We start from the raw sequence: 6,004 nt of genomic DNA, 5'->3' as shown, positions 1-6,004 counted from the left end.
AAGGGAACAAATCCAAACTGGATTTTTTTGAATAAATATTTAATACTGAATCCTGGTGTGCAGATATGTGAATGATTTTTAGCAAAATGTTACAATGAATGGCAAATCCTTAATACGATGCCTTTCTTATATTATCATAAATACCATGAATTCGCTTGGTATTTGTAAAGACATAAAATGTGATCCTATATCTATCTAGCTGTAATTTATCTTAAATTGACATTCTTTGTCTTTTCCTATATTGTTATATTTTGATTTTGTAAATTTATCACAGTCACTCTGTGACAAGGTTGTACAGATTATATTTAATTTAGTTTCAAGTTTTTAGAAGTGGCATTTTTGTGAACTCAAAAAATATGAAACAACAACTTCCTTTTTAAAATTCCGTTTAGTGCAAATCTTAAAATCTCCTCAACACTATACAGGAGGAAAATTTAGTATTAACATTATTTTTCTTCATGAGATAGTCAGGAGACTTGAAGAATGGCTTCTGAGAAATGACAGGGATTTGAGTGAATGGAGACATTTCCCTGCACTCCAAGAGAGGAGAAAGAAGGAAGGCCTGTGTCAGTATGGCTTGTTGGGGGACTGGGGGGAAGACCAGAGACTGATCTAAAGTGAAGCGAGAGTTCATCCTGGAGAAAAGTGATAAGAGGACCTGACACCTTGACTAGAACTTGATTATGGAAGATTTTTTTTTTTTTTTTAATAGACAGTGTCTCACTATGATGCCCAGGCTGGAAATCCTGGACTCAAGCAATCCTTCTGCCTCAGCCTCCCAAGTAACTGGGACTACAGGTGTGTGCCACTGCACCTGGCTACCAATTATGGAAAATCTGCTTTCGTCTGTGAGCACTGTCACCTGTAGATGGGTCATGTACATCAATGTAAAGCCCTTCCCATGTCCATATTAGCCTCAAATCTTTCTTTTTTTTTTTCTTTGAGATGGAGTCTCGCTCTGTCTCCCAGGCTGGAGTGCAGTGGCGTGATGTTGGCTCACTGCAATCTCTGCCTCCGAGTTCAAGCGATTCTCCTACTTCAGCATCCTGAGTAGCTGCAATTACAGGCACATGCCACCACACCCAGCTAATTTTTGTAGTTTTAGTAGAGATGGGGTTTCGCTCTGTTGGCCAGGCTGGTCTCAAACTCCTGACCTCAGGTGATCTGGCCACCTCGGCTTCCCAGAGTCCTGGGATTACAGGTGTGAGCCAACATGCCCAGCCAGCCTCAAATCTTTTAACTCCTTGCAAGCCCCCATGTGGCCCAAGATGAGCCACTAACTCCTGTGAATTGTAAAATGCGTCATGCCCCAAACACATTTTTCCCAATCTTTGTTTCTTAGTTCATCTAATCCTTTTACAATTATCATTACATTTCAGATAAGAGAAAAACAAGCTAAGTTCTGACTCTCCTGTTACTTAGAAAAACAGTAATAAACAGGGACACAGCAGAATTGTTGAGTTATATTTTGTGCTCAGTTCATCAGGCATTCCCTTTGCTTTCCCTTGTTATCTCGGTTTGCAAACTATTTCTTGTCAGATTAAATATGCAAAAACACAACACAGCAAAACAAAAGCCCAGATGGGGAGCTCTGAGATGCAAGTTCAGGTATCAGCTTTATTCATTTCCATTTCGTATTCTTTCAAATGGGAGCGTTTATATAGTTGTGCCTCCCCATGGCGTTACTGGAGAAAAGGAAGTTGGTAATTCATACTTATTATGGGCAATATGCTTCAAATAATCCAAATCCAATGAGGTAAACTTGTAGTATTTGAGTAACTTTTCTAAGATCTCTCCCCTAGTATGCAGTAGATTTAGAATTTGAGCTTCTCTTTCTAACTCCAAAGTCCAGCACTTTCCACTAAGCTGACCTTATAAAGGGGCCCAGGAAACATCTGTCCTTATGAGTAATGCCTCCAACAATCCCATCTAGAGCAGTATCACAGACCAAAAGCACAGTTTCAGAGCTAAAAGACATACTAAGATAATTCAAATCCTTTTAAATTATGAAAATAAGGGAAATTTCCATCCTGGCTAACATGGTGAAACCCCGTCTCTACTAAAAATACAAAAATTAGCTGGGCGTTGTGGCGGGCACCTGTAGTCCCAACTACTCTGGAGGCTGAGGCAGGAGAATGGCGTGAACCCGGGAGGCAAAGCTTGCAGTGAGCAGAGATCACGCCACTGCACTCCAGCTTGGGCGACAGAGCAAGACTCCGTCAGGAAGGAAGGAAGGAAGGGAGGGAGGGACGGAGGGGAAATTTGTATACCTAGGCCGGGCGACACTTACCAAGATCTTCTCATCTCTCCTATCCATATACATCCTATATCTTCAACTGCTTCCGTTCTTCTCATGACTCTAAAAGAAGAAAAACAAGGAGGAGAGATTCTCTCCTTTCTGTCCTTCTCTTCCATTCCTGACTATGTCAATCAACCAAGTCTCTCTGGTTAGGGTCCTTCTTTTATCTTCCACATAGTAATCCTCCTCCCTTCTCTTCCTTCCTAATTTTGTCTTATAAAAGTTCAAAGAACAGGTCCTACAGAGACTGAAATCATATTTCATAGGGCAGATTAGGGGAAGGCAATTTGTATAGACACATACACACACATATCTGTGAATTTCAGTTATCATTATTTAATTAGATATGCCAGTCTCTCAACAAAATGGTTCAAGTTTCTGCTACCAAGGCATATTAACTGTGAGTAATTTCACAAAGTACAGACCTTATTGCTAAGTCTTCAGTTCACAAATTCCACCATGTAACTAGCAGATGTACATCCTGACTGGTGACCAATCACATCACTTCTTTCAAAGTCTATGGGTGATTGGCCATGGCACCTCTGTTAATCACTTCACACGCAGACAGCAAAGGAGATAACTCCCTTTCCTCCCTGTCTCCCAGTGACAAATCCATACCACACTTCACAAGGATGGATCCTAGAAAGAGGGAGTTGTCCCACAAAGATGACAGTGCAGCAAAGGTACAAAAAGTGATAGTACTGGAAGTGAAATTTGCATCAAACATAAATGGAATGATAGCAGAAATAGCTGCCCTTGGGAATGTTCACACTGATACTGTTCTAGATAGCCGCCAGAAGAACTTAGGGAAGGTAAACGTATAACCCGTTAGTGAAGACTGTAGCTGTGATGAAGGATGAAGATGCCCCAGAGGAGGTGACACTTGTGAAAACTTCACATTAAAGGAACTCTCAGAGATAGTTCACATCACTGAAAGTGCAAAGGATAAAATGTTGCTAGCTGATCCAAACTTAGAAAGGATGATGACAATTTGCCAAAGCATTAAAAAAAAAGGCTCGTTCTATATTATAAGTTAGATGAGAAGAAGACGAAAAGTTCTGTTCAAACTACACTTTAATCCTCAATCCTTCTAATGTTTTAAATTAGAGATTACTAAATAAACATTTACTCTTTTTCTCATCTCCCTATGCGTATATAACTGACAGTAAGACACTTTTTAACATTTTGATACAAAATTTTAAAGGTCATGTAATGATCCTAATTTTTCCAACTGATTAAGATTGCTTAGTGTGGTTTCAGCTTTCATAATCATTTTTATTACCCAGCACTACTGTGCAAAGGCAGAACTGAGCGATTTCTCAATCTGTCTACCTCCCTGTATCTATCTATTCATCCCTATCTAATTACCTATTTATCTATGTGAATATATTGATATCTCTCTCTCTCTATATATATATACACACACACACACGTATGTATATATTATAGTCCATATTCTTACATAATTTGTTAGATCACCATTAATTTTCAGTTCCAACAACAGCAATTTACTCATCCCCCCTAATTCCAGGTAACTAGAACCAACCAAGTGATTTCTTTCTCTAGCTACATTGCCCACCTACATTAGAAGAATCTCAGTGTGAATGTAAAATAGCCCTGGCCCTAGGAAAACAGGCTGCTGTAATCAAGATCTTGACAGTGTAATTAACAGAGAGATATTTTTGGAGCCCCTAAGCATATCAGCCCCACCATCTGCCTAAAAAAAATTACCTAAGTCAGAATTTCTCACTGCTTCTTCCAGGGAGAAAATAGTCTCTGACCTGAGGGAACTCCCATCTGATAAGAGAGAGAAATAGAACTACTGTCCGGGCTACCCTGGCTTGCATCATCCCTAAATCAAGACTACTGGTTATGGTAGAAAACACAGTCTGTTAATGCAATTAAGTGCTAATAGGCCTGTTGTGTTGCTTTAAAAGGGAGTCATCAAGTTCCTGAGTGAATCACCTCTGAGATGGAGCAAGACTAAGAAAAAATCTGGCAGCAGCTTGGGAATCTTCCCATTAGTCTTTTGCTACAAGTGTTTAAACTAAATGTGCCAGTATGAATTTCATTCAGATTGCCTCCATCATCTATTCTCTCAAATGAAACATCAGAGATTTTAAATTGGGATGAGTGAGTAAGTGGGTGGCAGCGGCAGTATGAAATATGCCCACTTTTCTGCATGCCTTTACAGTCATGTGAATTTAGTAAATGGAATTTAGTAAAGTGAATTGTTCTCACCAAAGTGGAAACATCAGAGCTGCCCATGTAAGAGCAGGGGTGCGTGTACATTTTATTTCTTGAAGGCTGATTCATACAACTTCATATGGGCCTGCTTCAGTCTCTTTGGAGAGAACCATGGAACTTGAGATAGAAAGCCCCCTGTGCCTGGTCACATGGTGCTATGGTTTGAACTTGTCCCCCAGTGTTCATGTGTTGGAAACTTAGTCCTTAATGCAACAGAGTTGGGATCTTTAAGAGGTGATGCGGTCTTGAGAGCTCTGCCTTCATGAATGGATTAATGTGATTATCACAGGAATGGATTAGTTATTTCAGGAGTGGGTTCCTGAGAAAAAGGATGACTTCAGACCATTTCCTGTTAGTCCACACGCAGACAACAGGGCTGCCTCAGGCACTGGAGGCCCCACATCTGCCCCAATGGGCCTAGGATTTGAGACATGGAGTCAAAGGGGATCATTCTCCATCATTAAGTCTTAATGTTGTTTTCCCTGTTGTGTTTTGGACTTAACTGGGACCAGGTACCCCTTTCTTCTTGCCTATTTCTCCCTTTTGGAACAGGAATGTCTATCCTATGCCTGTCTTATCATTGTATTTCAGAAGTAGATAACTTGTTTTCATTTCACAGACTCACAGCTGGAGGGAGTTTGCCTCCAGATGAATTGTAGTTTGAGTCTCACTCATCTGATGTAGATGAGACTCTGAACTTTGGACTTTTGAGTTGGTGCTGGACCAAGTTAAGATTCTGGGGCTATTGGGATGGAATGAATACATTTTGCATGTGAGGAGGACATGAATTTTGGGGGGAAAGTGTGGAATGCTATGGTTTGAATATGTCCCCAAAGTTCATGTGTTGGAAACTTAGTCCCCAATGCAACAGAGTGGCATTCATGGGACCTTTAAGAGATGATTAGGTCATTGGGGTTCTGTCTTTATGAATGGACTAATGCCATTATCATGGGCATGAGTTAGCTATTGCAGGAGTGGGCTCCTGATAAAAAGGATGCTTGACTCCCTTCCAGTCTGTCTCATGTGCACGCTCTCTTGCCCTTGCTTCTTCTGCCATGGGATGATACAGCAAGAAGGTCCTCACCAGGTGCAGGCCCCTTATCCTTGGACTTCTCAGTCTCCAGAACTATAACACATAAATATCTTCCCTTTATAAATTACCCAGTTGGCCGGGTGCGGTGGCTCACGCCTGTAATCTCAACATTGTGGGAGGCCGAGGTGGGTGGATCACTGGAGGACAGGAGTTTGAGACCAGGAGTCTGGCCAACATGGTGAACCCCATCTCTACAAAAAATACAAAAAGTAGCCGGGTGTGGTGGTGCACGCCTGTAGTCCCAGCTACTCAAGAGACAGAGGCAGGAGAATCACTTGAACCTGGAAGGTGGAGGTTGCAGTGAGCCAAGATTGTGCCACTGCACTCCAGCCTGGGTGACAGAGCAAGACTCTGTCTCAAAAAAA

The sequence above is a fragment of the Mandrillus leucophaeus genome, unplaced genomic scaffold, assembly GCF_000951045.1.
Source record: "Mandrillus leucophaeus isolate KB7577 unplaced genomic scaffold, Mleu.le_1.0 Scaffold133, whole genome shotgun sequence".
Taxonomy (NCBI): Eukaryota; Metazoa; Chordata; class Mammalia; order Primates; family Cercopithecidae; genus Mandrillus; species Mandrillus leucophaeus.
The sequence above is the reverse complement of the archived record's forward strand: the minus strand, read 5'-3'. Positions refer to the sequence as shown.